The sequence below is a fragment of the Dama dama genome, chromosome 11 (genome assembly GCF_033118175.1).
Source record: "Dama dama isolate Ldn47 chromosome 11, ASM3311817v1, whole genome shotgun sequence".
NCBI lineage: Eukaryota > Metazoa > Chordata > Mammalia > Artiodactyla > Cervidae > Dama > Dama dama.
The window spans coordinates 43,845,666-43,855,000 of NC_083691.1; the positions used below are offsets into that span (position 1 = coordinate 43,845,666).

At 35.8% G+C, this 9,335-nt stretch overlaps 1 protein-coding gene across 4 annotated transcripts in view; it reads right to left on the minus strand.

Annotated features, from left to right (window-relative positions):
- Window positions 1-9,335, minus strand: part of EHBP1 (EH domain binding protein 1) — a 339,975-nt gene that overhangs the window by 59,688 nt on the left and 270,952 nt on the right. The window lies entirely within an intron of this gene.

Below are 9,335 nucleotides of genomic sequence, written 5' to 3' on the forward strand. Positions count from 1 at the left end.
ATTCATTTTAAATCCACTAAACTTCTCTGACTACTCTTCTGTCCTCCTTGCTGGTGGAAAGAAGTTCTCCTTCTTTTCTGTTGCTACAGGTGTGTGTGTGTGTGTGTGTGTGTGTGTGTGTGTGTGTGTGTGTGTGTGTGTGTGTGTGTGTGTGTGTGTGTGTGTGTAGCGTATGTGACTACTTTTAAAAACACTACATATCAAATGCCTCCTCAGTAGAACTGAGCCACTCAAAGGCAGGAGATAGATTTGACTTATCTTTGTATCTTTGGTCCTTAGTACAGACACTGGGGCTTGGTACTTGCTATAGAAATTTCAGGCATGAAAATTTATAATTTATACTCACAAAGTTTATAATACAGAGGGAAAGATAAAACAGCCACAATAAGGAGATGCGATTAAAATGCACAAAGAGTTCAGAAGAAAGAAGTTTGCTTTGTGTGTAACTTTTTTTCCCCCCAAGGGGAATGATCAACCAGAAGTGTACATTTAACAACAATATGTAAAATAGGTTGGCATAAAGGGACTGGAAAGAGAGTACTTAGGAGGCTCTTATAAATAGGAGGAGGAAGCTATAATGAGATTCAGAACTGGGATAGTGGCAATGGGAATGGAAGGAGACAAGTGTAAGAAACGCATCAGAGTTAGAACTAGTACCTGTACCAATTCTTGGTAACTGATTAGAGGTAGAGGGAAGAAAAAAGCTGACTCAGAAGTTGTAAACTTGGGTAACTAGAACTGTGGCATCAAAAATAGAAATGGAAAAACCAAGATGAATTATAAGAGGAAAAGGCTGGAAGTCTGGGGTAAGATAGACAAGATTTGAGAGGCTGGTTGGACATTTGAGTCAAGATGTAAGTAGCTGGGAAGTGAAAATGATGCTAGGGAGTGAAGTCAAATTATGACTGCAGAGCTAACGGCTGAAGTGACAGGAATACACGAAATCACCTAAAGAAGTACTGTCAAGAAAAATAAGACCTACTAACTAAATCATGGAAAACATCTATTTTTAGGTAAAAATAGGAAAAGGAGATAGAGAAGGAAGAGGATGAGAACTGTAACACTGATACATCCTGAGAATCAAAGATGAAGAGGCTTTCATGAAAAAGGGGATAACCGACTGCAGTAAATGTTAGAGGTTAATGAGTCTGAATGTTTAAAAAGAGCAATCAAACTTGGTAGGTAATAACATTAGAGAGAGGGGCAGGCACTAGACTGATGGAGTTCAAGCCTAGGCAGTTGTTCACAAATTTTGAGATGGCTAGAACTGAGAGCTGTCAAAATTAATGAGGGTAGATTAACAGGAGTATCAAATGGACCCAGAGACAAGCTTGAAGCTCCCAGTGGAGCTGTGAAAGTGAAACAATTCAGTATCAAACAAGTACACAAACAATTACTGCAATGAATTGAATAATCAATGAAATCACACAATGAATCAGTGAAAATTCATCAGTTCATTATGACATTCAAAAAGTTCTCAGAAGGAAATAGAAACTCATCTGCGGGTGCTTTTAATAGAACTCCCTGGGACTTCCTGGTGGTCCAGCAGCTGGGACTCTGAGGTCCCAAAGCAGGAGGTCCGGGTTTGATCCTGGTTGGGGAAGTGGATCCCACATACCACAACTAAGAGTTCACATGCTGCAACTAAAGATCCCAAGTGCTGCAACGAAGACTGAAAACCTAGTGTACTGCAACTGAAATACGGCATAGCCAAATAAATAAATAAATAATTTTAAAAAAGAGAATTCCCCAAAATTAGTAATTGGGGGAAAAAAATCAAGCACTTAGCCTGTCTTTCCAGTGGGAAGAGAAGTTTAGAGCAACTAATAAATAGCCCAGTTAATGACATGACAGAAAACTCCACTTTATAAAATGATGCCAGCTATAATTTTTAAAAAGGCAAAATTTTAAAAAAATGAAACCTTGCCATACATAAAAGAATGATTCTAGCAAGGTTTATGAACTATTATTAAAGCTCTTAAGAAAATGTTTGATGGGAAACTGGATATTTATATTACATATTTTCTAAAGATGGCCATGACAGTATTTCTCATCCTACAAACTTTTTGCAGTGTGACCTTGCTATTTTCTTATCAAGAGGTGACATATTTAATTCCCTTCCCCTTGAGTATGGGCTAGTGTAAGTGACTTGTATATAATCAACAGAAAGTAGATGTGTTGAAGGTGACTTCCAAGGCTGGGTCAGAAAAGGCTATACCCTTTCACCCAGTTCTCTTGAAATTCTTGCATTTTATATGTTCTGGGAACCCAGCTGTCATGTTGTGAGAATCCCAAGCTATATGCAGGTGCACTAGTTCACATTCCCAGCCAAGGTCAGTCTTGAGTCTTCTGAGCTCACTTATCAGACATGTGAATAAAGGCTTCTTCAGAATCTCAGCATTTAGCCACTTTGGGTCACTTCCAACTGCTCAAGTCTCCCCAGCTGAGACTGCAGACAATGTGGAACAGAGACAAAGCACACACACTGTACCCTATCTGAAATCCTGACCCACAGAATCTGTGAGAATAAAAATAATTTTAGACCATTATGTTTGGGATTATTTTACACATTAATAATTAGATCATGTGGTTAATTAAGTAATACCATATAGATTATTTCCTGGTTGTAAGAGGAAAACCTAATTTTAAATGAAGAGATCAGAACTAGATCAGGGATTAAAAACCACTACTCTAATGGTCAATCTTAGCATCTCTAATGTTGAGTCAACCATATGTAACATATTTTTTGATGTGAAGCACATGAAGCAAGCACCACCTGTAATATTCTAGCCCAAATGTCTAGAGTGAATTTACTAAGCCTTTAGATAAAATCTCCAGTTCATCATAAACACAGGGGATAGAGAAACATGATAAATGACACAACAAGGAAGCAAACAAACCTACGAAGTAGGATATTCAGGCTAACTGACCTGGTCATTTTAATAAGAGAGAGTTATAAAAGCAAATACAGAACAAAAACATCATCCCCACCAATAAAAGGGACCTGACCAGATGCAGTGTATAGTCCTGGGTTAGACACCGGTTGGATAAACCAGCTATAAAGGACACTGCTGAATCAATTAAAGAAATCTGAATATAACTGTAGTATTAAATGAGAGAAAATACAATGACTGTAAGAATAGTTTATACATTAATAACTTAATTTTGTCTTTTTAGCAAAATATATATGCACACCTGGAAGGTTATTTACAAAGTTGTCATGGTGGAGCTATCAGGGTATGGAAATATGATATTTTTGTTTTCTCAATTTCTCTTCATTTTCTAACTTTCTATAATATAACCACACTACTTTTGCAATTAAAGTTATTTTTTAAAAGTCCTGGGGGAAAGGAAGAAAGAGATGAGATGACAGGTTTCTGGCTTGGATGGTTGTGGTAGGGGCAAAAGACTAGAGAGCTAACATTCAAGAGAAATTAATTTTCTCAATATTTAGAGAGGCAGACTTATTTGTAATTAGAGGAGTAGTATACACTGGGTAGAGTGAAACTGAAGATGCAATAATAATACACAAAAATCCTCAGTTTAGTATTAGTGTTTCTAAACTTAGAAAATAAAAGGAAAGGCAGGCTTGATAATGGTGATTTTTGGTGTTGGCTTAAAGCTCAACATTCAGAGAACTAAGATCATAGCATCCGGTCCCATCACTTCATGGCACATAGATGGGGAAACAGTGGAAACAGTGTCACACTTTATTTTTCTGGCTCCAAAATCACTGCAGATGGTGACTGCAGCCATGAAATTAAAAGACGCTTACTCCTTGGAAGGAAAGTTATGACCAACCTAGATAGCATGTTAAAAAGCAGAGACATTACTTTGCCAACAAAGGTCTGTCTAGTCAAGGCTGTGGTTTTTCCAGTGGTCATGTATGGATGTGAGTGTTGGACTATAAAGAAAGCTGAGTGCAGAAGAATTGATGCTTTTGAACTGTGGTGTTGGAGAAGACTCTTGAGAGTCCTTTGGGCTGCAAGGAGAACCAACCAGTACATCCTAAAGGAGATCAGTCCTGGGTGTTCATTGGAAGGACTGATGCTGAAGCTGAAACTTTGGCCACCTGATGGGAACAGCTGACTCATTGGAAAAGACCCTGATGCTGGGAAAGACTGAGGGCAGGACGAGAAGGGGATTACAGAGGATGAGATGGTTGGATGGCATCACTGACTCAATGGATATGGGTTTGGGTGGACTCCAGGAGTTGGTGATGGACAGGGAGGCCTGGTGTGCTGTGGTTCATGGGGTCACAAAGAGTCGGACACAACTGAGCAACTGAACTCATTCATATTTCTTGAGGTTTTATGTGCTAAGTGCTTTATATGCATGATGATCTCATTTAATTTTTACAACCCAATTTGTACCAATGAGAATATTTAGTTTTAGAGTTCCAAGATCTCACAGCTAGAATTGATGTTAGAGCTCGGAGTCCAACTCTGGTCTGTTTGACTACAGGGCCCTGCTCTTAACCTCCAAACCATTTGATCCCCAAAAGTACCAAATTACATGACCAACTGAGGAAAATTGAGCTTTTCACTAAACTTTCATCTTTCAAATTTAAGAAAAGTTAAGAGCACTAATAAAAACCATTATTTGATATGCCTCAGGCAACTAGGTTTAAGTGAATTTCACTGCATGAGTAATAACTTCTTGCAGAGTTGGAATCTGGTGATTCAGACTAAGATGAAGTGGTCTTGGGTCATCTTAACTGCATAAAAATGAAATAAACGATTCTACCTTTCTGAATATGAAATGAGAACCTAGCTTTTTCTTACCAGCTACCATTTTCTCCTCCTCCCCCAATAATTCTCCCATCTGCAAATGTTTCTGAGATCTTACCAAGAGTGCAATTTAAAGCAGACAATCATTAATAAAACCAACTCTAAATACTAATTAGGGACACTTCATCAATTTCCATGTAAATTGTTTGTTTGTACCTATTTACCTGTCATTGTTCTCCATACAATAGAAAAAAATGCAAATGAACAAATCAGAATGCAGCCCTAATGGGACTTTCTGTTTATAACCATTAGCCCAGAGGTGTGCTGTAATTCAATTCTCAAGTAGCAAGATTTAGTCTCATTAACACACTGCAAGGGCAGGTTACAACTCATAAAACCCTACAGTAAACAAAGTTTATGGACACAGCACAAAATCTTGAGCCTGATTGACAGAATTCTAGTTCCCTATCAGATTGCCTTGATTTACTTTTCTACTAATGTCCTAACACCACAGAGACAATTTTGCTTGGGCCTAGAGCTCTCCAGTGGGATGGCATATCTGTGCTGTTTGTTTTCTTACCCATTAAGTTCTCTTAAGACAAAGAGCCAACTGAGAAAATAGAAGTTAATTGTTAAGGTCATAAGGAAAAGCTTGTAATTACAGCAATTGATTATTCAACCAATTTAACTGATAGTATTAGTAATTTCCAGATTCCTTATATATAAAACTATTTCATCTTAATTTTTATATAAAAGCTTCATTAAAAGTCAGTTTTTACATTATTATTTAAAGAATAGATAGTACAAAATCTTTGTATCTTCTACTTAAAAGAAACATATTGTTTATGTCCAAGGAATAAAATGACCAGAGAGTAAGGATGATGATTATTTTGTTATTTTTGTATGTTTGTAGATTTGAGTATTTCTGACAATGATGGTTTGCCTAAAACTATTCAAATACAGAAATGTGTTATCTGTTTTCACCTTTCCGCATTCAAAGGAAGACAGTGACTCATAGCTGTAAATAAGTCATCTGTTTACCAAATTTGCTGAAAAAAATAAAGGAATCTTTTCAATGGGATGCAATGTAAGTAACTTTAAGACTGCTGTCATTTAAAATTACATTTGAAAAATTCAATACATAGGAAACCTATCTATCTTTCATTTATTTGCCTAGTCTAAATAAACCTAAATAAATTGAAGCAGGTTTCCTATTTTTAACAATGGGTCTGATGGCATTTATCTTTTTCTGTACAGTATTATTAAGAGAGTTAGACTGATTTATACAGGACATTCGAGCTTCTGTAAGATGGACGTAATCTTTAGAGAGAAGCTATATTTTTGAGTAAATACTGGCTGTGTGCCTGTGCAGTGTGTTCACAGGCGTTGTCTCATTTACCATTCACCACTCTGAGGTAACCAACGTCCCTCTGGTTTCACAGAAATGGAATTGCACTTAAACATACTGCCCAAGGTCATACATCTTGTAAATGGCACAGTAAGAATTAAAATCAGTGTCTGTCTGATTTCAAAGGGGTGGTTCTATCTATTACATTATTGGTGTTCAGAAAATTTGTCTCAAGCCCTACTGCTGTTGTGATTAAAAAACAACAAGAAGTTTTTTACTTACTTTTGGGTAAGTATACAAATAAGGTTAAATGCCCCTTTGTGCTACTGAAAACAGAGAGGTAAAGAGGAATTAACTTATTTATATTCATTTAAAACTTACGTTCTTGACCTTAAATTAGAAGCCTTCAGAAAAGTGCTGAATGTGGTACGTTTAAGCTCCACTTTCCTCTTACCTAACATCTTCAGAATAAGGCGAAAGTCCTGTTATGGTACAAAAAGCTTGTATTTCAACACAACGGATTTAAATATTCAAATATAGAAGATGGATCATAACTAACCACTTTGGACATAAACTGAAAAAATATTTTCACAGCATGTCTACAAGATACTATTTTCCTTATCGTTCTAAAATGGTCTACAATCTGCCATAGATAGACGCACTAGTAAAACTTGACAATTTAAGGACAAACTCTTCAAGAATAAGTAATGCAATTCCTTGTTTCCTTTCCATAAAAACGTATTGGTATGCAATTTTTATATTTCACAGTCCACCGACATCTAGGCAAGCTTTCTTCCACTGCTTCAATGGTGCTACTTTTAATTTTATCCTCCTTAGTCGTAGTAATTAAAGTGATCAGTAGTGGCATCCCAGAGGCTTTGACACAGTTACAACCCCCTAGCAGACTTTTGCTTTTAAGGGGAAGAGGAAGAAAAAGGCTAGAGTTTCATTTCACAGAGAACAAGAAAATCAAGCTTCTCCAATCCTCAACTTTATTCAATTGTTCTTTCAGCAGCCTTTGGATCTTAAGAATCAAATAAAAATGGCTGCCATGGGGGGTCCTTTTGATACTTGCCGCAAATGTCACTGACTGACATTACTTTAGCCAAAAAATGATGCCATGGATTTGTGAAGGTGAATTAAAACATGAGAAACTGTCAGTGTAGCTGCTGAGATCATTACCCACCCAAGGGTGCCTTTTATAACATTAGATATTTTTATTCAGTCAGTTGAAAACTATAGATTGAGAAGGCTTTCTATTTAAGAAACATGTCTACACACATTATCATGAAATAGGCTTTTACAAAATTTACAAATATGTTATTTCAACAAAGTTTGCATCTTTGGTCTTGGTAAATCTGTATTTATAACAGAACAAAGCAGAGTATTTCTACCAACAAACCCATATTCCATGTCCTTTAACTCCCTTAACAACACAATATCCTGTGCTTACTTGTGTTCTTCAGTGTTTTCATAGTTTTAGTAAATGAACTTCTATTACTTGGGCTAAATATATTTTAACTTATCTAAAATTTTTAAAGGGTTTTACTTAGTACTGCTAATATTTCATTGGATTCCCTTCTCAAAAAGGTCCGTGAAATTCCTCAGTTTTATAGTAAAATAAGAGAAAGAACTTGACTGCTACCCTTTCATCATTAGACAGGAAGCAAAGCTCTGTTATTAGGCATTCAGAAAGGACAAAAAAAATCTGTGCTTGTCCAGAGGCAAGGATTACCAAAGTGCACCTATTCACTTGCAACCCAAGATAAAAATAAAAAATAAAATTACAAGATCTTTAAAGGTTTGGGTAGACTAGATATTTTCCTGCTAGCTTGATCAGTTCTTGACTGAATAAATAGGATTTAGAGTAAAACATTAAAACTGTTTAGCAGATCTTTTCAACCCATTTCAAACTTTTCTTATGCTGGTTTGTAATATAAGCAGACATGCTTATAAATGGCCACACCTGCTCATTTCTCTGGGGATGGCCTGATCTCTGTTTCTCTAACAAAGAAAGAAAGAAAGAAAAAAATCAGCCTTTCTTGTTGCAAAACAGAGTGGAAAGTCAAAATCTTTCTCAAGTTTGCCCCATCTGGTCAGATTAAATCTTTGATCAACCCTGGGGATTACATTTATTTTTGTAGTAACTACTAAATTTTGGATTTGTTTAAAATACATAGGCAAAATATTAAACAGACTGAATTTTAAGTTTGAGATCTATTTATAATATATGAGCAGAAAGTATGAGAATTAGTTTAGAAAAAACAGAAATGCATTTTAAGAATTTATATATTTCATTAGTATTCATTTCACAAAACTGAATATATCATACTTGAGTTTTAAAAAATAGAGCCCTTTGTTTCCAGATACAGAAATGGTCATTTTTAATCATAGCATCTGTTTTGCCCGAGTGCTGTAAAAATAAAGAATTCTAAACGTAAGAGTGTATGATCAAGTTAATGTTGCTAAATGAGCCTTTCCTTTCAATATCTGGAAGCAATCTGGGATATAACGTTTTATATTCTAAGTCAGTAACCATTTTCTTTCATTCATTAAACTAATATATATGAGTTTCTAGTAGGTACTATATTTCTCTAAAAAGAATTATTTTTAGGATTATAAAAACAATTATTTTGTGTTTTTGAAAACTTCAAATTACATTAGCAGAACTAATGAAAATAGTTTGGGCCTCCAAAAAGGGCTCTTTGATAATTTAATTTCTCTTTTCTTTGTGAAATTGATAACTTCTTAGTTTAAAAAAATTATAAGAAAAAAGGAAGAATGGCTGACTAAGTAAGTATCACCTTGTGTTACATCCAAGGCCTCTTGCTGGTTGTCTGGCTGCTCTTTTGTAGGCAAAAAGGAGCTGAACGCTCTCTGGCTCCTTAGATCTGGCCCAACAAATGCACTGCCAGTCATGCACATGGATCTAGCTTAAAACCCAGTGTGAGCCTAAAAGAAGCCAGTCAGACTGGCACCTACTCATGCAGAAGGAGATAGATTTGTCATGACAGGCTGATTATTCAATGTAAAGAAACAGTTTAGCTTTTCTAATCTGGTACAAATACATCTTTCTCAGCAAAAAAGTAAAAGGTCTAACAGTTCAAGTATTTAAAGTAAAGAAACCAACAAAAAAATGTAACGTCAAAGTAAACCATAGGTATTTGTGCTAAAGCATTCTGTAAAACTGTCCTGCAGTTCCATTCAGACAAATAAGACTTAACCCTTCAGAAGTATGACATCTAAGTGTCATATTG